The following is a 22,312-nucleotide window of genomic DNA, read 5'->3' on the forward strand; positions in this document are numbered from 1 at the left end:
GAGTTAGAGACCAGCCTGGCAAACATGGCGAAACCCTGTCTCTGCTAAAAATACAAAAATTAGCCGGGTGTGGTGGCGCACCTGTAGTCCCAGCTTCTCAGTGGGCTGAGGCATGAGAATCGCTTGAACCCAGGAAGCAGAGGTTGCCGTGAGCTATGATCGTGCCACCACACTCCAGCCTGGGTGACAGAGCGAGACTCCGTCTCAAAAAAAAAAAAGAAATGGCAAAAGTATATGTCCACAATAATTCTAAGTTTTAAAAAACTTGTTCTTCACTGCAGATATTTTGAAAAACACTGTCTACAGTGGACTAGATAACATTGAAATTATTTGTTCTTAAAGGTTAGCTAAAATTGGCCAGGAACAGCGGCTCACACCTGTAATCCCAGCACTTTGGGAGGCCGAGGTGGGAGGATCACTTGAGCTCATAAGTTCAAGACCAGCCTGAGGAACATAGTCTCTATTTTTTTTTCCTAATCAAAGCATTAAAAAAAAAAAAAAAAAAAGCTAAAACTTAGCTAAAACCCAACTAGACCTGGTGACTCTCCATTCTCTTCTATGGTTATTGCTCTTTTCAGGTTCTCTACTTCTTGGGTCAATTTTGGCAGTTTATAGTTTGCTAGGAAACCAGTCATTTCTTCTACATATTCACATTTGTTACTCACAATAGTTTCTTAAAATCTTTATCATATGGCTGTGTTTTTATCGACTTGCTCATTACTAATATTTTTCCCTCCTTTCCCCTTCTTTCCTTCTTTTTTTTTTTCTTCCTACTTTAGTCAGGCTAGCTTACAGTTTGTCTATTTTATTAGTCCTTTCAAAAAAAAAAAAAAGCCAAAAAACACCTGCTTTGGGGGCTGGGTGGGAGGGTCCAGTCCAGGGTAGAGAACTGGGTTAGTTGAGAGTCGGCAGATGGGGACAGTCTGAGCTGAAGGAGAGGAGCGGCGGAGGCGGCTCAGCGGACTCAGCCCCGCCAAGGAGAATACCTAGGGCCGGACCTAGAGTTTTCCGGGCCCCATCTTCCGACGTCGCCGCCCCGGATGTCATCTTATCCTCCTTTGTCTCCGCCTCCCCCTCTCCTCCTCCCGCGCTGGGCTCGCGGTGCCTGGTTCCTCTTGGAGCCGCTTCTTCCGCCGCCGCCGCCGCCGCCACTGCGACTCGGTTCATCCTCCTGCCCCAGATGGCCAATCGAGTGATCAGGCTGTATGTACACAGTGCTAGTCAGTCTCAGGACCTCAACTGAAAGCACAGCTAGAAGGGTGGCTTTCACAGAGTCCGTTAACAAAAAGATTCTAGAGCCATTATCGCACTCCATGGGTCTTTTTGTTGCTGGTGCTTATGGCCTTCCCATCATGTGTCCCCTGTCGATGTGCACTTTCTGGTGTGGATAGACACAGGACACCTCTGTATGACCTCCCTATTGAGCAAAAGATGTATGGAGAATCAAAAATTGAACACAGTATGACATACATTGGCCTTATACTGTTAAAGCCATGGACAACCGTAAGGATGAGCTTACCATCATTTCTGTACTGGTTGGAACTTTGAGTGAGTCAAAAGAAGAGGAATACAGGAAACTATACAATACGTAGCTAGTGCAGCACTATCCAATAGAAAGATAACATGAGCCAAAAATGTGAGCTATGAGTGTCATTTTGAATGCTCTTGTAGCTACATTAGAAAAAGTTAAACAGGTAAAATAAACCTTAATAGACTTATTATTATTAAGTCTCGTTCTGTGGCCCAGGCTGTTGTGCAGTGGCACGGTCTCAGCTCACTGCAACCTCTGCCTCCTGGGTTGAAGCAATTCTCCTGTCTCAGCCTCCCGAGAAGCTGGGACTACAGGCGCGTGCCACCACACCTGGCTAATTTTTGTATTTTGAGTAGAGACGGTGTTTCACCATGTTGGTCAGGCTGGTCTCAAACTCCTGACCTCAGATGATCCACCCACCTCAGCCTCCCAAAGTGCTGGGATTACAGGCGTGAGCCACCGCACCAGGCCAAATCGTAATAGATTTAATCTTATATATCCAAAATAGATCATAATTAATATGAAAAGTGTGAGATATTTTACTTTTTTTTTTTTTTTGCATTCTAAGTCTTTGAAATCTTGTCTGTGTTTACACTTACAGCACATTTCCAATCAGATTAGATTCGCTGCATTCCAGGTGCTCAACAGCAACCACCATTTCGGACAGTGCAGTTTCTTCTATTTCTGCCATTGAGGTCAAAAGTTCTGGACAGTTACTCTGCTCAATCTCCAGGAGAGACTTAGAAATATATTGACTATCAAGTCAGGTGCGGTGGCTCACGCTGATTTCGATCTTGGGGGACGCTCAAACCTCAAACTAATAGAATGTTCTCTTGTTTTCTAGTAGGAGTAGCCCTTTTAAAATTTGAATCCATTACAAATTTCTTCCTCGTTTAGGGCAGTGGAAGAAAGGCCAGCATGAAAATATGTTGATTTACAGTTCCCACCATGGCAGGCAGCCCTTTAAATGCTACTTGTTTTTTGCCTAATATATAATTTAATAGATCCTAAATGTCCACTCTTTGAAAATTTGTGCACATGTATTCCACTTGAACAATTTTGCAAATTGCACAGAGACACAAAATGGTGGAAGCATTAATAGGTTGAATTTACTTTTTCTTAAAGCCAGCTTTTGGGTTTTGGCTTTATGCATTTTTGTTTATTTTTGTGACAGAAACAGAGAGGCATTACTCAGATCCCACTTCATGAAGGCTCTCACTGTCCAGCTGCAAGGAGTTTGGTTAGCTGTTAACTGCCATCAGCTGTTAGTAGCTCCAAGGTCAGACCACCTCAGTTTTTGAGCTGAGATCATCCTCAGGATGCCCATGGTTAATGATGGAACAAAAGGAGGTATTGGGATATAGCCTTTCCTGCTCAATGCAGAGCTCATCTGATGGACAATCTTTGCTCCAGAGCTCCCCAGTGGACTGACAGACTTTCTCAGGTCTACATTGCAGTCGTACCACACCCCCTTCCCTTTTTTTCCGCAGACATTACTCCTCTATAAACCTCTTGTACCCTTAACTCCCTAGTATCTGTTTCCCTGACAACCCAACCTGTGACGAGTTTCTAGTTCACTCATTTGAGCTTTGTCTTTCATTAATTCCCTATTTGTATTTTCTTTTGGATAATTTTGTGGCTTTGCAACTGTGTTTATAGTATATTACTCAGTGTACATATTTTCCACTTTTAATAATAAGAGCATTTATAGTGGAGTATTGCAAACTGCTGGATTTGAATGCTTTTAGGACAGTCATGTACTCTCCAATTCTCCATAGGCCCTTCCTCTACCTATTTTTACATCTAACCACTTCCTACGTCTACATCACCTACATAGGCCCTGGACACATTTGTGATTCCTGATGTAAAGCTATACATTTTCTTCTAAATAGAGCCTTAGATGATCCCATAGGTTTTGTTATAAAGCGTTTACCTTTTTGTTACTTCCTAAAAAAATTTATAACTTCTGTCTTGATTTTCTTTTTTATCTAGGAGTTTTTTAGGGATTTGTGGGGGTTTGTTTGTTTGAGATGGAGTCTCGCTCTGCAGCCCAGGCTGGAGTGCAGTGGCACGATCTCAGCTCACTGCAACCTCTGCCTCCCGGGTTCAAGTGATTCTCCTGCCTCCCAAGTAGCTGGGATTACAGGAGCACGCCACAACGCCCAGCTACATTTTGTAATTTTTAGGTAGAGACAGTGATTCGCCATGTTGGCCAGGCTGGTCTTGAATTCCTGGACTCAAGTGATCCATCTGCCTCAGCCTCCCAAAGCTCTGGGTTTTTGTTGTTGTTGTTGTTTTTAGAGACAGGTTCTAGCTCTGTCACCCAGGCTAGAGTACAGTGGCACAATCACGGCTCACTGCAGCTTTGACCTCCCAGGCTCAAGCAACCCTCCCACATCAGCCTCTAAAGTACAGGAATGCACCACCATGCTTGGCTACTTTTTTTTTTTTTTTTTGGAGATGGGGTCTCACTATGTTGCCCAGGCTTTGATCTTGAACAAAATTTTTGTAGAGACAGGAGTCACACTATGTTGCCCAGACTGATATCAAACTCCTGGTCTCAAGCAATCCTCCCACCTTGGCTTCCCAAAGCACTGAGAGTACAGGCACAAGCCATTGTACCCAGCCATGATCTAGGGGTATCTAGGAGACTGTTCCTCAGTTTTTAAGTAGTAAAGATATTTTGACCATCTTCTATTATTTATTTTAAATTTTACTGGATTACAATGAGAATGTGTTGCCTCTACAAATCTCTGCTTCTTTAAATTCATGAAGTTTTCCTCTGTGAAGAAGCACACAGTTGATAGACATTAGAACATAATTTACATGAATTTTTTTTCCAAGTTCCCAAGACCTGGAAAACAAAATAGTTTACATTTTAAAATGTGTGTGGAAATATACATATATATGATTATATGTTGAACTTGTCACATTATTCAACCATCTATTCTCTAGCTTATTTTTCATCTACTTGATCATTCAAGTTCTGAAGGAGATGTATTGTAATCTCCCATTATGGTGGTGGTTTTCTATCAAAATCTTCTTGGGTTTCTGAGAGTTTGCTGTAAATATTAAGCTGCTATAATACTTTAGTACATAAAAGTTTGTGATTCATCACTTCAACAAGGATTGAACCATTTATGCCCCCTTTTCGTCTCGTTTAATGCATTTGATCTTGAATTCCACTTTTTTTTTTAATAAAGCTTGATGGCTTAAGCAACGCATTTATAACCTCACAGTTTCTGTGAAGCCTAGAGTCCTGACCTAACTGGGTCTTCTGCTTCAGATTCTCTCATAAGATTGCAATCAAGGTGTCCATTTAGGGTCTTTCACAGGCTGCAATCAAGGTATCAGCTGGGGCTGCAGTCTTATGTCAAGGCTCACTGTGAAAGGATGCACTTCCAAGGTCACTCAAATCGTTGCTGGCCGGGCGCGGTGGCTCACACTTGTAATCCCAGCACTTTGGGAGGCCGAGGCGGGCGGATCACGAGGTCAGGAGATCGAGACCACGGTGAAACCCCGTCTCTACTAAAAAAATACAAAAAATTAGCCGGGCGCGGTGGCGGGCGCCTGTAGTCCCAGCTACTCGGAGGCTGAGGCAGGAGAATGGCGTGAACCCGGGAGGCGGAGCTTGCAGTGAGCCGAGATTGCGCCACTACACTCCAGCCCGGGCGACAGAGCGAGACTCTGTCTCAAAAAAAAGAAAAAAAAAAAAAAAAAAAAAAAAATCGTTGCTGGAAGGATTCAGCCGCTTGCTGGCTGTTGGACTAAAGGCCCCAGTTCCTTGCCAGGGGGCCCTCTGCATCAGCGTAATCACTTAGGAAGAGCCAGAGACAGAATATGAGCAAGACACAGAAGCTACAGTCTTTTGTAACCTATCTATGAAAGTGACATCTCATCACTTTTGCCATGGCTCATTTGTTACAAGCAAGTCGCTGGGTCCAACATAAGAGGAGGGATTTACAAGAGGGTGAATATTGAAGAGGTGAGGATCACTGGGAGCCATTTTAGAAGCAGCCTACTACAGCTTGGTATAGGGTTGTTTTTTTTTTTTTTTTTTGAGACAGAGTTTCGCTCTTGTCGCCCGGGCTGGAGTGCAATGGCGCAATCTTGGCTCACCGCAACGTCTGCCTCCCGGGTTCAAGCGATTCTCCTGCCTCAGCCTCCTGAGTAGCTGGGATTACAGGTATGCGCCACCATGCCCAGCTAATTTTTGTATTTTTAGTAGAGATGGGGTTTCACCATGTTGGCCAGGCTGGTCTCAAACTCCTGACCTCAGGTGATCCACCCACTTCGTCCTCCCAAAGTGCTGAGATTATAGGCATGAGTTACCTCGCCTGGCCTGGTACAGGATTTTTAGTTAAGAGTTCTTTTCTCCCAATTTTCTGCAGATGGTATTCCACTGTTTTGTACCTTTCTGTGTCGTAGATTTTAAAAATACAAAAAAACTAGCCAGGCATGGTGGTGGACACCTGTAGTCCCAGCTACTTGGGAGGCTGAGGCAGGAGGATCACCTGAGCCTGGACATGTTGAGGCTGCAGTGACTGGTGATCATGCCACAGCACTCCAACCTGGGTGACAGAGTGAGACCCTGAAAAAAAAGAAAGAAAGAGAGAGAAAGAAGGAAGGAAGGAAGGAAGGAAAAAGAAAGAAAGAGAGAGAGAGAAAGAAAAAAGAAAAAAAGAAAGGAAAGAAAGAAAGAAAGAAAGAGAAAGAAGAAAAACAGAAAGACAGAAAGACAGAAAGAAAGAAGAAAGAAAGAAAGAAAGAAAGAAAGAAAGAAAGAAAGAAAGAAAGAAAGAAAGAAAGAGAAAGAAAGAGAAAAAAAGACAAGACAAGACTGGGCGCGGTGGCTCACGCCTGTAATCCCAGCACTTTGGGAGGACGAGGCGGGCGGATCACAAGGTCAGAAGATAGAGACCATCCTGGCTAACACGGTGAAACCCTGTCTCTACTAAAAATACAAAAACTTAGCCAGGCGTGGTGTCAGGCGCCTCTACTTCCAGCTACTCAGGAGGCTGAGGCAGGAGAATGGCGTGAACCTGCGAGGCAGAGCTTGCAGTGAGTGAAGATCACGCCACTGCACTCCAGCCTGGGAGCGAGACTCTGTCAAAAAAAAAAAAAAAAAAAAAGAAGAAGAAGAAAAAAAAAAAGAAAGAGAAAGAGAGAGAGAAATAAATAAATAAATAAATAAAGTGGTGTTACCAGAGCCCAAGAATCAGGGTTATCCAGCACAAGCCTGTCTGGCAGGATCTGGGGTTATAGAGGAGCTGCAACCAGTACCATACATATTACCCAAGACAGAGAGGAAGTTCTACAGAAATGTCCAAGCTTCTCCCTGTTCCCAGTCTTCAGCCTTTTACCAGTGCCTCCCAGTGGCCAAAGCTAGCTGGAAGCTAGAATGTGTTCTTTCTGTTTGGAAACTTACAAGGTTTTCTCTTTATACTTGGAATTCAAGGATTTCACAAGGGTAAATTTTGATGTGTGTCTTTTTTCATTATCATTCATAAGACTCAGTGAACACTTTCAATATGCAAACCCAAGTCTTTCTTCAACTCAAGGAAATTTTCTTCTTTTATCTAGTTAGGCTTTCACTTTCTTATATTCACTTTGTCCTTCTGGACTCCTATCATTTTCACAACAGATCTCCTGAGTTTCTTAATCCTCAATGATTTCTATTTCTTTACATTTTTGTTCTCTGTTGAAAGCTATTTCTTCCACTTGATCTTCCAGATTACTAATTTGGTTCTCGGTTAAGGATCATCCTCTTTTCCAGTTTGTGCACTAATATTTTTTAATTCTAAAATCATGTTTTCTAGGTCTAGAATGTCTTTTTTGTGCTCTAATTGCACATCCTTGAGAGCTTTCGTTACTTGTTACACTTTATCATTTGACACACGTGTATATCATATACGCCAAGCACTGTTCTAAACATTTTACAAATATTAACTTTTTTAATCATTTACTAATTCTGACTCTTCCTGTGATTCTGCATCAATAGAAGCCATCTGTCTAGTTGTGTGAGTTAGTCTTCCTCCCTCTAGTTAATAAATGTCCTCAAATGGGTCATTTCTCCTTACCTGCTCATGGTTTTGACTTCTTAGCAGTTAGGTCAGATTAGGGTCTCCTGAGCAGTGGTAAACCAGTGAGTGGTGGAAGACTAAGCAGTTTTTGCTGTTGTAGGTGAGCAATCAACTAGATGAAGAGATATTATTGCCTTTGCTGAGACATAGAAGGAAGCCTCTTTGCCCCAAGCCTCCCTGAGAATACGTGGCAATCTCTTCCAACCATAGGGGCTGAAAGTAATTCAGGCCAGCAAAACAGTTTTCCTCAAGTTCCATCATGGTCATGTGAATCGGTCAGGTCCCTTAGGGCTTCAGGAAAGCAGGTGAGCAGGTTGAACCTTCATAGAACAGGCTTCATAGAGCAGAATCAGTCTTTGTTCCAGGTTTCTTTTTTTAAATTTTTTTTATTTAAAATTCATTGAGGGCTTTCCGGTATTTACTGGAAAGCCTGCTAGACAAATTCTAAAACAGCTGTAACACCCCCAGGTTTTAAGAGAGATACCCTGCCTTGGCCAGTCGCGGTGGCTCACGCCTGTAATCCCAGAACTTTGGGAGACTGAGGCGGGTGGATCACGAGGTCAGGAAATCGAGACCATCCTGGCTAACACGGTGAAACCCCATCTCTACTAAAAATACAAAAAATTAGCCAGGCGCCTGTAGTCCCAGCTATTCGGGAGGCTGAGGCAGGAGAACGGCGTGAACCCGGGAGGCGGAGCTTGCAGTGAGCCGAGATCATGCCACTGCACTCCAGCCTGAGCGACAGAGCGAGACTCTGTCTCAAATAAAAAAAAAAAAAAAAAAAAAGAGAGAGAGAGATACCCTGCCCTCTACCACTATCCCTTGACTCTCTCTTGGCACTAAGCAGATCAGACAGTCTCAGCCAATTCAGCAGGGGAACTCCAGAGCCAAAATTGCCTATTTGAAGTGTCTCACTGGCCAGGCGTGGTGGCTCACCCCTGTAATCCCAGCACTTTGGGAGGCCGAGGTGGGCAGATCACAAGGTCAGAAGATCGAGACCTGGCTAACACGGTGAAACACCGTCTCTACTAAAAATGCAAAAAATTAGCCGGGCGTGGTGGCGGGTGCCTGTAGTCCCAGCTACTCGGGAGGCTGAGGCAGGAGAATGGCGTGAACCCGGGAGGCGGAGCTTGCCGTGAGCCGAGATCACGCCACTGCACTCCAGCCTGGGTGACAGAGTGAGACTCCAGCTCAAAAAAAAAAAAAAAAAAAAAAGAATGAGACCCTATCACAAAAAAAATAATTAATTAAATTTAAATTAAAATTAATTTTAAAAATAAAATAAAGTGTCCCACATTGGGCAGAAATGGTCAGATGCTAGCATCACTGCCATATGCAGTCATAGGCTGGACGCTGCTCAAATCTGCTCTCCATCCCCACTAGAAAATCCTAAAAGAAATATAGCCTTAAATACAGTTTTTAGGCTCCATCACCTTACCTATCCTGGCTGTTGTGTTACTCTCCAACAGGATTCAGGAGGAAGAGTGTGTCAGGAACATTTATTCAAGCTTTTATCTTCCCAGAACTTGAGGATATTATTTCTTTTTTTAACGTTCCATACTGTAGAAACATTGCAGCCATGCTAATCTCAAAGAGAAGAATGAAAGTAGGAATAGCATTGCTATTGGTTTTCCAAGACCTAAAAATTATGTGGTATTTCTCTTTAGTTTGGTCTTGAGATCTTTCTCTGCAGAGGGAGTGTAAACTCTAGCCCTGCCCTGATCAGGTTCCAGGGGATTGTTTGTGGATATTTACACTGTGCCTTTCACAGGATACTTCTTTATCCTAGCAGATGGCCTAATGCCTAGGTATCTGACCCATGGTCAGGTGTCCCTCTCATAGGAAACTTGTTTATGCTGTCAACTGCCCTTGAGGCTCTTGTCTGACTTGTGTTCAGTTTATTCCTACCAAGATAGCCACTCTTTAGGAGAGCTTTCACTGGGAGTAAAATTAGGTCTGTGTGTGTCAGTCAGGGGAGGTACAGAGAAGACAACATGAAAAAAACAAAAGCAGTTTATTACTCATAGATCCCAGAGAGAAGAAGGGTGCCAACAAGCAGATTGTCAAACCAGTGAGAGGGGAGTGAGAAACAGAGAAGACCTATGCAGTCAGTCATTCACTGGGGCCCAGGATACTACCAAATCAGAGTTCCCTTCCAATCGGTGGAGTTAGAGAAAGCACACATGACTTCCATGGGGTTGCACTGTGACAGAGTGGTCACTGCAGCATATCTGTACAGCCCCTGTTGAGGGTAGAATAAATGGAGTGAGTCACATGTGGTCACACCTGGCTAATTTTTGTATTTTTGGTAGAGACGGGGTTTTGCCACTTTGGCCAGTCTGGTCTCAAAATCCTGGCCTCAAGTGATCCACCCGCCTCAGCCTCCCAAAGTGCTGGGATTACAGGCATGAGCCATCACGCCTGGCCCAACATCTTAATGACTAAACTGAAATACTTGAAGCAGGGGTGGCAAACTCAAAGACTAGGGTCAGGCTGGGCGCGGTGGCTCACGCTTGTAATCCCAGCACTTTGGGAGGCCGAGGCGGGCGGATCACGAGGTCAGGAGATCGAGACCATGGTGAAACCCCGTCTCTACTAAAAATACAAAAAATTAGCCGGGCGTGGTGGCGGGCGCCTGTAGTCCCAGCTACTCGGAGAGGCTGAGGCAGGAGAATGGTGTGAACCCGGGAGGCGGAGCTTGCAGTGAGCCGAGATTGCGCCACTGCACTCCAGCCTGGGCGACAGAGCGAGACTCCGTCTCAAAAAAAAAAAAAAAAAAAAGACTAGGGTCAAGCAGGTAAGTATGTGAAGGAAGGGACCAAGTATAACTGCATAAGCATTCACTGTGTGAGTGTTAAGGATGGCGGCAAATTCCAGAAGGCAAGCTACTCAGCTCCAGCATACATGGCAGTCAAAAATGCAGTCTGAACCAGAGCCTACATTCTTTTTTTTTTTTGAGATGGAGTTTCGCTCTTGTTGCCCAGGCTGGAGTGCAAGGGCATGATCTCTGCTCACTGCAACCTCCGCTTCCCAGGTTCAAGTGATTCTCCTGCCTCAGCCTCTCAAGTAGCTGGGATTATAGGCATGAGCCACCATGCCAGCTAATTTTTTGTATTTTTAGTAGAGACGGGGTTTCACTATGTTGGTCAGGCTGGTTTCGAACTTCTGACCTAGTGATCCACCCATCTCGGCCTCCCAAAGTGCTGGGATTACAGGCGTGAGCCACTGCGCCCGGCCCAGAGCCTACATTCTTAACCACAATGCAATGCAATGCAACCAACATTTCGAGCTGAACCTGTACCCATACCACCACTCACCATACAGTAAAAAGGCTGCAATAAGATGACGAATTACGGCCGGGCATGGTGGCTCATACCTGTAATCCCAGCACATTGGGAGGCCAAGGCAGGCAGATCACCTGAGGTCAGAAGGTCGAGACTAGCCTGGCCAACATGGTGAAACCTTATCCTACTAAAAATACAAAAATTAGCCGGGGGTGGTGGCGGGTGCCTGTAATCCCAGCTACTTGGGAAGCTGAGGCAGGAGGATCACTTGAACCTGGGAGGTGGAGGTTGTGGTGGGCCAAGATCATGCCATTGTACTCCATCCTGGGCAACAAGAGCGAAACTCCATCTCAAAAAGAAAAAGAAAAAGAAAAAAAAGATGAGGAATTACATCACCACTCTTTTGATTAATCAAGAAAACCGTAAGGTAGTACTACTGAGATCCCTACTCATAGCACCAGAATAAAGCCCATACCAACTTTCACCACATCAAGCAAAAGCACCTTTTTAAATCAAGGCCATCATCATACCATCATTTAATTTACTAGGAGCCAATCTCTGATAAAACCATGACCTATATTCATATCAACATTTAGCCCTCCATGAGAAAGCATTAGTGAAGAAGAAGGTTTTTTTTTTTTTTTTTTTTTTAGACGGAGTCTCGCTCTGTCACCCAGGCTGGAGTGCAGTGGCGCAATCTTGGCTCACTGCAAGCTCCGCCTCCCGGGTTCACGCCATTCTCCTGCCTCAGCCTTTCCGAGTAGCTGGGACTACAGGCGCCCGCCACCACGCCCGGCTAATTTTTTTTGTATTTTTAGTAGAGACGGGGTTTCACCGTGGTCTCGATCTCCTGACCTCGTGATCCGCCCGCCTCGGCCTCCCAAAGTGCTGGGATTACAAGCGTGAGCCACCGCGCCTGGCCAGAAGAAGGTTTTTATCCCCACAATACCAAGGGAAAGCTGTGGCCACTCGATTTTCCTTGAGGACCTAGAAGTGTTCAAAAAAAATAGTTTATTAATTTTTTAAAAGTTTGAAAAACCTTTAAGTAGCAATTTATCTAATTCTTTTAATGGTTTTGTCATTTGTACTACGTGGATTACTATCAATTATTTAACCAACGCCCTATATTTAGGGCTTCTTCCTTCAAGTATTCATTGTTACAAATAATTCTGCAATGATCATTACTATGTATCCATCTTTAAGTATTTCTACAAGATATATTCACCAAAGTGTAGTTGCTAGATCAAAAGGTCTATACCAGCCCAGCATAGTGGCTCACGCCTGTAATCTCAGCACTGTGGGAGGCTGAGGAGGGCGGATCACAAGGTCAGGAGTTCAAGACTAGCCTGGCTAGCATGGTGAAACCCTATCTCTACTGAAAATACAAAAAATTAGCCGGGCATGGTGGCACATGCCTGTAGTCCCAGCTACTTGGGGGGCTGAGGCAAGAGAATTGCTTGAAACCAGGAGGCAGAGGTTGTAGTGAGCCAATATTGCCCCACTGCAGTCCACCCTGGATGACAGAGCGAGACTCCACCTCAAAAAAAAAGAAAAAAAAGAAAGGTCTATATCTTTAAAATGTTTATAGATATTGATAAAATGGCATCAAAATATTAACCCAATGTATAATCCTACAGACAGTGTTAAAAGAATGGCTATTTATCAATATTCAAGCCAACCCTGGGGACTGTCAATATTTCAAATCTTTACTAATCTGACAAATCAAATGAAATATTTTGATTAGCATTTATTTGGTTATTAATGAGGTTCAGTGTCTTTCATACATTAGTCATCTGTATATTCTCATAACCTTTGTCTATTTTGCTAATGCGTCATTGGTCATTGATTTGTAAGAATTTTTTTGTATTAAGTAAATAAGATTTTCTCTCTCGTATGTAGTGCAAATATTTATTCACAATTTGTTTTTTAAAATCTTTATTTGTGCTGCCTTATGCCATGCAAGATTTTTTTAAATGTAGTTGAATTTATGTCTTTTTTTCCTTTAAAGCTTCTTGGGGCCGGGAATTGTGGCTCATGCCTGAAATCCCAGCACTTGGGTAGGCTGAGGCAGGAAGATTACTTGAGCCCTGGAGTTCAAGACCTGCCTGGGCAAAGTAGGGAAACCCTGTCTCTACAAAATTAAAAATTAAAAAAAAAATAGCCGGGCATGGTGGCGCCCACCTGCAGTGTAGTTGCAGCTACTCAGGAGGCTGAGTTGGGTGGATAGCTTGAGCCCAAAAGTCCGAGGCTGCAGTGAGCTATGATCGCACCATCGCACTCCAGCCTGGAGACAGAGAAAGACCCCGTCTCAAAAACAAACAAACAAACAAAAAACTTGGATTGTGTCATGCTTAGAAACCCCTCACCTGCTTTTTTCTTTGCTTGTTGTTGTTGTTGTTGCTGTTAAGAGATAAAGTCTCTCTGTAGCCCAGGCTGGAGTGTGGTGGTGTGATCGCAGCTCGCTGTAGCCTGGAACTCCTGGGCTCAAGCAATCCTCCTGCCTCAGCCTTCCAAGTAGCTGCAACCATAGGCACGCACCACCATAGCTGCCTAATTTTTTAATTTTTTTTTTTTTTTTGAGATGGAGTTTTTGCTCTGTTGCCCAGGCTGGAGTGCAGTGGCATGATCTCGGCTCACTGAAAACTCTGCCTCCTGGGTTCAAGCGATTCTGCGGCCTCAGCCTCCCAAGTAGCTGGGATTACAGGCGCCTGCCACCACACCCGGCAAATGTTTGTATTTTTATTAGAGACGAGGTTTCACCATGTTGGCCAAGCTGATCTCAAACTCTTTTTTTTTTTTTTTTTTGAGACGGAGTCTTGCTCTATCACCCAGGCTGGAGTGCAGTGGCCCGATCTCGGCTCACTGCAAGCTCCGCCTCCTGGGTTCACGCCATTCTCCTGCCTCAGCCTCTCGGTAGCTGGGACTACAGGCGCCCGCCACCACGCCCGGCTAATTTTTTTTGTATTTTTAGTAGAGACGGGGTTTCACTGTGGTCTCGATCTCCTGACCTCGTGATCCACCCGCCTCGGCCTCCCAAAGTGCTGGGATTACAAGCGTGAGCCACCGCGCCCGGCTCAAACTCTTAACCTCAGGTGATCTACCCTCCTCGGCCTCCCTAAGTGCTAGGATTACAGGCGTGAGCCACCACGCCTGGCCGTAATCTACTTTTAATTTGGACTAGTGTAACTCCTTCATGCAATAAACTGAAAAGAGTCATGTTGTCTGTCAGGCCTCTGAGCCCAAGCTAAGCCATCAATGCTTATCCCCTGTGACCTGCACGTATATATCCAGATGGCCTGAAGCAACTGAAGAATCACAAAAGAAGTGAAAATGGCCTGTTCCTGCCTTAACTGATGACCTTACCTTGTGAAATTCCTTCTCCTGGATCATCCTGGCTCAAAAGCTCCCCCACTGAGCACCTTGTGTCCCCCACCCCTGCCAGCCAGAGAACAACCCCCTTTGACTATAATTTTCCACTACCTACCCAAATCCTATAAAACAGCCCCACTCCTATCTCCCTTCGCTGACTCTCTTTTCGGACTCAGCCCGCCTGCCCCCAGGTGATTAAAAAGCTTTATCGCTCACACAAAGCCTGTTTGGTGGTCTCTTCACACGGACGCACGTGAAATTGTCTATTCTTGAAGTTCCTCATTTAAACAGAGGTCAAGGAGTAGGCACCTGGTAGTATCAAGCCTGAAACAAAGCAATAACGTGATATTTCACCCAAGCCCAGAGTCCTAAGATCACAGACAACTAGGCTGTGTCTGGCCGGAAGCTCCTCAGCTCCCTCTCTGCAGTTCCCTGCCCTAAGCGAATGTCACCACCTGCTGAGAGCAACAGCAGCAGTACCACTAGAGGGAGCCTTTGGTGGTAAAAGAAAGATCCCCTGGTATCTCCCTCCAACCTAACCAAGAGGGCAGAGCTTAGAGAGGCTACCTTCCCTTTGGTGAGGTGACAGGATATCTGGCTTGCCACAAAGATCTTTTTTTTTTTTGAGACGGAGTCTCGCTGTGTCCCCCAGGCTGGAGTGCAGTGGCGCGATCTCGGCTCACTACAAGCTCCGCCTCCCGGGTTCCCGCCATTATGCTGCCTCAGCCTCCCGAGTAGCTGGGACTACAGGCGCCCGCCACCACGCCCGGCTAATTTTTTTGTATTTTTAGTAGAGACGGGGTTTCACCGTGTTAGCCAGGATGGTCTCGATCTCCTGACCTCGTGATCCGCCCACCTCGGCCTCCCAAAGTGCTGGGATTACAGCCGTAAGCCACCGCGCCCGGCCCACAAAGTTCTTTTTGACTAGATATATGCTAGCTAAGGGATGTCCAAACACCAGAATGTGAGGCCAACCTTCCATCAGACTTAAACTTTTGACAGGAGAACAAATCTCAAACTGATGAATCAGTCATGTAGCTAGCTAGCTATAGAGCTTTCAAATTAAATTAGCAGCAGCTGCCCAAAGCCATGTGAAGTAACAAACTGGTTTTTGGGTTTTTTTTCCCTTTGGTTTTAATGTTATGTGTAATTTTTTTTGTTGTTTTTTTTTTTTTGAGACGGAGTCTCGCTCTGTCGCCCAGGCTGGAGTCGGAGTGCAGTGGCGCGATCTCGGCTCACTGCAAGCTCCGCCTCCTGGGTTCACGCCATCCTGCCTCAGCCTCCCGAGTAGCTGGGACTACAGGCGTCCGCCATCATGCCTGGCTAATTTTTTTTTCTTTTTTTTTTTTTTTTTTTTGTATTTTTTAGTACAGACTGGGTTTCACCGTGTTAGCCAGGATGGTCTCGATCTCCTGACCTCATGATCCGCCCGCCTCGGCCTCCCAAAGTGCTGGGATTACAGGTGAGAGCCACCGCGCCCGGCCTAGTCTCCTTTATATAGGTGTTACACAATTTCTTCATTAATATCGTATTTATGAGTCACCTATAATGTGCAAGGCACTGTTTATTCTTGTATGCCGGACATACAAGAATATGTCCCTGTTTTCATGGAGTTTACAATCTACCTGGGGAGGGAGACAACATTTTTAAAAACAAATAGCCGGGTGAGGTGGCTCACGCCTATAATCCTTGCACTTTGGGAGGCTGAGGCAGACGGATCACGAGGCTAGGAGTTTGAGACCAGCCTGACCAACATGGTGAAACCCTCTCTCTACTAAAAATACAAAAATTAGCCAGGCGTGGTGGTGCATGCCTGTAGTCCCAGCTACTCAGGAGGCTGAGGCAGGAGAATCGCTTGAACCCAGGAGGCAGAGGTTGCAATGAGCCAAGATCGCACCACTGCACTCCAGCCTGGGCGACAGAATGAGACTCTGTCTCAAAATAAGATAAAATAAAATAAAATATGGCAATTGGTGACAAGTGTTATAAGGAAAATAAACCTGGGTAAGAGCATAAAGAATAAAAGGAAAGGAATGCTATTTTACATAAGCTGAACAGGGAAGGCCTTTCTGATAGGTAACACTTTAGCAGAAACTTAAAGGAGGTGAATGAATCAGCCATGAGGATATCAAGGTAAAGAGCATTGCAGGCAGTAAGTACAAAGCCCTAAGGCTCAAGCATAACTGGCTTGTTTGAGGAACAGCAGGAAGCTAGTGTGACTGAAGTACAGGTGATAAGATCTGAGTGGTAACCAGGGACCAGGTTATGTAAGTCCCTGTAGGTCATGGGAACGATTTTAGATTTTATTCCGAGTGGGTTTAAAAGGCACTGGGAGGTTTTAAACTAAGAAGCGACATGTCTGATTTATTCTTTTAAAGGATCAGTCACTTTTATGAGGAGAATAGAATGGCAAAGGTGGAAGCTGGGAACTCAGTTAAATCCAGGAGATAGATGATGGTAGCTTGGGCCAGGGTGGTGGTGAGGGTAATTTGTGCTCAGAACAGAAAGAAGTGAGCCAGGGCCTCTTCCCTCCAGAGGCATTTACCAAACAAAAGGTGTTCCTTAAGTGAGAGGGACACATGAGACAATGAGTTAGTGACCTGCGGCCACCAGGAAAGTAGACCCTGGACTCTGGATATCTCTCTGTGTGTGTGTGTGTCTCTCTCTCTCTCTCTCTCTGTCTCTCTCTCTCTCTCTCTCTCTCTCACACACACACACACACACACACACACTCAACTAGGATTCTGTTGTAGTCTTTGCCCCAGGGGTCATTTGCCCACCCCAGGAAACAACTGATAGGCAAGCAGTGCTTTGGGGTGGACATTGAGAACTGAAGAAAGCAGCTGAAGCTGTGCACCAGCCAAAGGGGACTCCTAGTGCAAATTACACTCTTGTGCAGAGAGAACTCAAAGGACTACACTCTGGAATATGGAAACAAAAAATTCCTCAAGCTTTGTTTCCAGACCACTAATGCTTTCAGGTGAGTCATGACTAAGGCAAGCTTAGAGAGAGGCCAGAAACCCAGAGAGGTTAGCACAGCATGCAGGGATAGCTTTTAACCTTAAGGTGTTTGACCATTCCAAAGAGGTATGTGAGAAGCTGAGCTGCTCATTTGTTGGTTTATGAGGCTGGGGGACAGAAGGTGGAATCTAAGGTGTACTGTTCCCCGCTTTGGGTTTGGAAACTAGATAGCTACACCCTAGGAGTAAGGACGAACTAGAAGTAAATTAGCCTTCATGACCTCTATAGATCAGATTTATCATTTGAATGGCCCACAAAATATCAAGATTTAAACTTGGAATAAGGTAATCCCATACTATTAGTGCCCCAGGCACTTGTAAGGAACAAAAAAATCCTTTCTGGGAAAAGATAATATTATTTCATGTCTCAAATTATTTCTATAAATAATTCCTCAGGGCCGGGCGCAGCGGCTCATGCCTGTAATCCCAGCACTTTGGAAGGCCAAAGCAGGTGGGTCACCGGAGGTAAGGAGTTTGAGACCAGCCGGGCCAACATGGTGAAACCCCATCTCTACTAAAAATACAAAAATTAGCTGGGCATGTTGGCAGGCACCTGTAATCCCAGCTATTCGGGAAGCTGAGGCAGGAGAATTGCTTGAACCCAGGAGATGCAGTTGCAGTGAGTCAAGATCGCACCACTGCACTCCAGCCTGGGCTATAAAAGCAAGACTCCATCTCAATAATAATTAATAATAATTCTTCAAATAGGATATCCAACACATAACTAAAGATAACTAGGGGCCAGATGCAGTGGCTCACGCCTGTAATCCCAACAATTTGGGAGGCTGAGGTGGGCAGATCACGAGGTCAGGAGTTCGAGACCAGCCTGGCCATCATGGTGAAACCCCATCTCTACTAAAAATACAAAACTTAGCTGGGCGTGGTGGCGGGTACCAGTAATCCCAGCTACTTGAGAGGCTGAGGCAGGAGAATCATTTGAACCCGGGAGGCGGAGGTTGCAGTAAGCTGAGATCGTGCCATTGCACTCCAGCCTGGGCAACAGGACAAGACTCGGTCTCAATAAATAAATAAATAAATAACCAGAGCCTGGCACAGTGGCTCGTGCCTGTAATCCCAGCACTTTTGGGAGGTCGAGGAGATGGCTTACTAGAGGTCAGGAGTTCAAGACCAGCACACCTGCAGTCCCAGCTACTCAGGAGGCTGAGGCATGAAAATTGCTTGAGCCTAGGAGGCAGAGGTTGCAGTGAGCCGAGATTGAGCCACTGCGCTCCAGCGTGGGCAACAGAGTGAGACTCTGTCTCAAAAGAAAAAAAAAAAGATAACCAGACACACAGTGAGAGACAACAAAGAATGAGCAAGAAGCATCAGAAACAACAGACGATGCAAATACATCCGCCATCCACTATGACTCCAGATACTGTTAAAACCGCTATTTAAATACTTCTTAAGGAACTAGAAACTATAAGGTGATACTACAGATTTGAAAACAAACAAACCAACTGGCTGGGCGCGTTGGCTCACGCCTGTAATCCCAGCACTTTGGGAGGCTGAGGCGGCAGGTGGATCACCTGAGGTCAGGAGTTCGAGACCAGCCTGGCCAACATGGTGAAACCCCATCTCTACTAAAAATACAAAAATTAGCCAGGTATGGTGGCACATGCCTGTGGTCCCACCTACTTCGGAGGCTGAGGTGGGAGGAGGATCACTTGAGCCCAGGAGGTTGAGCCCAGGAGGTTGAGGCTACAATGAGCCATGTTTGTACCACTGCACTCCAGCCTGGGCAACAGGGCAAGACCCTGTCTCAAAAAAGAAAAAGAAAAACTGTCAGTAGTAATAAAGTAGAATTTATTTAATCTTATAAAATAACAAAATGGAATTTCCTTAATCTTAAAAGAAACCTAAAGCAAGCATCAAACTTAAAGAATAAATATTAAAAGCTTTCCCCTGTTAATGAGGAATGAGACAATGATATCCATTATCACTATTTTTATTCAGTATTTTACTAGGCACAAAACAGCAATAAAAAATTAAAAAAATTAAAGGTAAAAATATTAAAGATTAGAGCTGGGTGCGGTGGCTCGTGCCTGTAATCCCAGCACTTTGGGAGACAGAGGTGGGTGGATCCCTTGAGGTCAGGAGTTCGAAACCAGCATGACCAACATGGCGAAATTCCTCTACTAAATACAAAAAAATTAGCCGGGCATGATGGCAGGCGCCTGTAATCCCAGCTACTTGGGAGGCTAAAACAGGAGAATCCCTTGAACCTGGGAGGCAGAGGTTGCAGTAAGCTGAGATTGTGCCATTGTACTACAGCCTGGGCAACAAGTGCAAAACCTCATCTCAAAAAAAAAAAAAAAAAAAAGAAAGAAAAAGAAAAAAGAAAAGTACAGTAAATTATTACAATTAGAGAGTTTAGCAAATTGCTGGATACAAAATTAGCATTCAAAAATAAATTATAGAAGTATTATAGAAGTAAATATTTGTGATCCTGGGATAGGCAATAGTTTCTTAGATACAACATCAAAAACACAAATGACAAAAGAAAAAAATACATTGGGCTTTATCAAAATTTAAAATTTTTGTACACCATAAGTCACCATCAAGAAAGTAAAAAGACAACCTACAGGGCTGGGCGCGGTGGCTCACGCTTGTAATCCCAGCACTTTGGGAGGCCGAGGCGGGCGGATCACGAGGTCAGGAGATCGAGACCACGGTGAAACCCCGTCTCTACTAAAAATACAAAAAATTAGCCGGGCGTGGTGGCGGGCGCCTGTAGTCCCAGCTACTCGGAGAGGCTGAGGCAGGAGAATGGCGTGAACCTGGGAGGCGGAGCTTGCAGTGAGCCAAGATTGCGCCACTGCACTCCAGCCTAGGTGACAGAGCGAGACTCTGTCTCAAAAAAAAAAAAAGACAACCTACAGAATGGGAGAAAATATTTGCAAACCATATATCTGACAAGGGACTTTTATCTAGAATGTATAATCTTAACATTCAATAATCTTAAAAAAAAAAAAAAAAAGCCCAAATTTTTTTTTTTTTTGAGACGGAGTCTGGCTCTGTCACCCAGGCTGGAGTGTAGTGGTGCGATCTCGGCTCACTGCAAGCTCCGCCTCCCAGGTTCACGCCATTCTCCTGCCTCAGCCTCCCGAGTAGCTGGGACTATGGGCGCCTGCCACCACGCCCGGCTAATTTTTTGTATTTTTAGTAGAGATGGGGTTTCACCGTGTTAGCCAGGATGGTCTCGATCTCCTGACCTCTTGATCCACCCACCTTGGCCTCCCAAAGTGCTGGGATTACAGGCGAGAGCCACCACGCCCAGCCAAAAAAAAAAGCCCAATTTTTAAAAAGGGGCAAAGGGGCCGGGCGAGGTGGCTCAGGCCTGTAATCTCAGCACTTTGGGAGGCCAAGGCGGGGGGATCAGGAGGTCAGGAGTTCGAGATCAGCCTGGCCAAAGGGACCAGCCTGGCCAACATGGTGAAACCCTGTCTCTACTAAAAATACAAAAATTAGCCGGGCATGGTGGCAGTGCCCATAATCCCAGCTACTCAGGAGGCTGAGGCAGGAGAATTGCTTGAACCTAGGAGGCAGAGGCTGCAGTAAGCTGGGATTGCCCCATTGCACTCCAGCCTGGGCAACACAGTGAGACTCCTACTTAAAAAAAAAAAAAAAAAAAAAAAAAGTTGGTGGGTGCGGGAGCAGCAAAGGGCTTAAGTAGACATTTCTTCAAAGAAGATATACAAATGGTTGATAAAGACATTTAAAGATGTTCAGGGCCAGACGTGGTGGCTCACACCTATAATCCCAGCACTTTGGGCTGCCAATGTGGGAGAATATCTTGAGTCCAGGAGTTCACGACCAGCCTGGGTAACATAGTGAGACTCTATCTCTACATAAAAACAAAAAATAAGGCTGGGCACAGTTGCTCACACCTGTAATCCCAGCACTTTGGGAGGCTGAGGCAGGCAGATCACCTGAGGTCAGGAGTTTGAGACCAGCCTGGCCAACATGGCAAAACCCTGTCTGTACTAAAAACTACAAAAATTAGCCTGGCATGGTGGTGGGCGCCTGTAATCCCAGCTACTTGGGAGGCTGAGACAGGAGAATTGCTTGAACTTGGGAGGCCGAGGTTGCAGTGAGCCGAGATCAAGCCATTGCACTCTAGCCTGGGTGACAGCAAAACTCCATCTCAAAAATAAATAACTAAATAAAATAAAGATGTTCAACTTCACTAATCACTAAGGAAATGCAAACCAAAACCACCAGATACCATTTTACATGCAGAAGAATGGCTATAATTTTAGAAAGATAGAGTTTCACAAGTCTAGACGCTGAGCCACAGCACAATTGCAACGTCACGTGGAAGCTGAAGCTGCACCTCCCACGTGGCCCCTCTGGCCAGCTGAGCACCTCAGAGAAGAACTACACCCAGGCCAGCACCAGCAGCTCAGCCACCAGCAGCAGCCCCACCCTCTGCAGCTGGCTGTCCTGCTGCTGCACTCCCCAGCAGCCAGGTCTGATGGCCTGGGTGGCAATCAGTGCAGCTGGCATGGCTGTGGACTCTGCTGTGGGGCACATACTGGGTCATGCCATCAGTGGGAGCTTCAGTGGAGTAAATAATGCTGAGCCCACAAGTGGTGACATCACTTACCAGGAGCCTCAGGGAATCCAGCCAGCACAGCAGCAGTAGCCTTTCTTGTATGAGATAAAATGGTTTTTGGAATGTGCCCAGAATCAGGGAGACATAAAGTTCTGTGAGGGTTTCCATGAGGTGGTGAAACAGTGCAGACTTGCAAATGGATTTATCTAATCAAGAAGTTCAAATTGAAGACATGGAAAATCAGCTCTCATAACTAAGTTAATTTAGCATAAAAATATAATTGATAGCCAGGCGTAGTGGCTCACGCCTGTAATCCCAGCACTTTGGGAGGCTGAGGTGGGCGGATCACCTGAGGTCGGGAGTGCAAGACCAGTCTAACCAACATGGAGAAACTCTGTCTCCACTAAAAAAAAAAAAATTCAAAAAATTAGCCGGGCATGCTGGCGCATGCCTGTAATCCCAGCTAC

General features: G+C 45.3%; 1 non-coding gene and 1 pseudogene across 1 annotated transcript; one reads left to right on the forward strand and one right to left on the reverse strand.

Annotated features, from left to right (window-relative positions):
- Nucleotides 1–8,016: 8,016 nt before the first annotated feature.
- LOC129476561 (U7 small nuclear RNA) lies at nucleotides 8,017–8,078 on the reverse strand. The gene has a single exon (XR_008654992.1). It is a non-coding gene; the product is annotated as a U7 small nuclear RNA (small nuclear RNA).
- Nucleotides 8,079–16,386: 8,308 nt separating this feature from the next.
- LOC129475392 (coiled-coil-helix-coiled-coil-helix domain-containing protein 2-like) lies at nucleotides 16,387–22,102 on the forward strand (annotated as a pseudogene).
- The last annotated feature ends 210 nt before the right edge of the window (nucleotides 22,103–22,312 follow it).

Source organism: Symphalangus syndactylus, chromosome X (assembly GCF_028878055.3).
Source record: "Symphalangus syndactylus isolate Jambi chromosome X, NHGRI_mSymSyn1-v2.1_pri, whole genome shotgun sequence".
NCBI lineage: Eukaryota > Metazoa > Chordata > Mammalia > Primates > Hylobatidae > Symphalangus > Symphalangus syndactylus.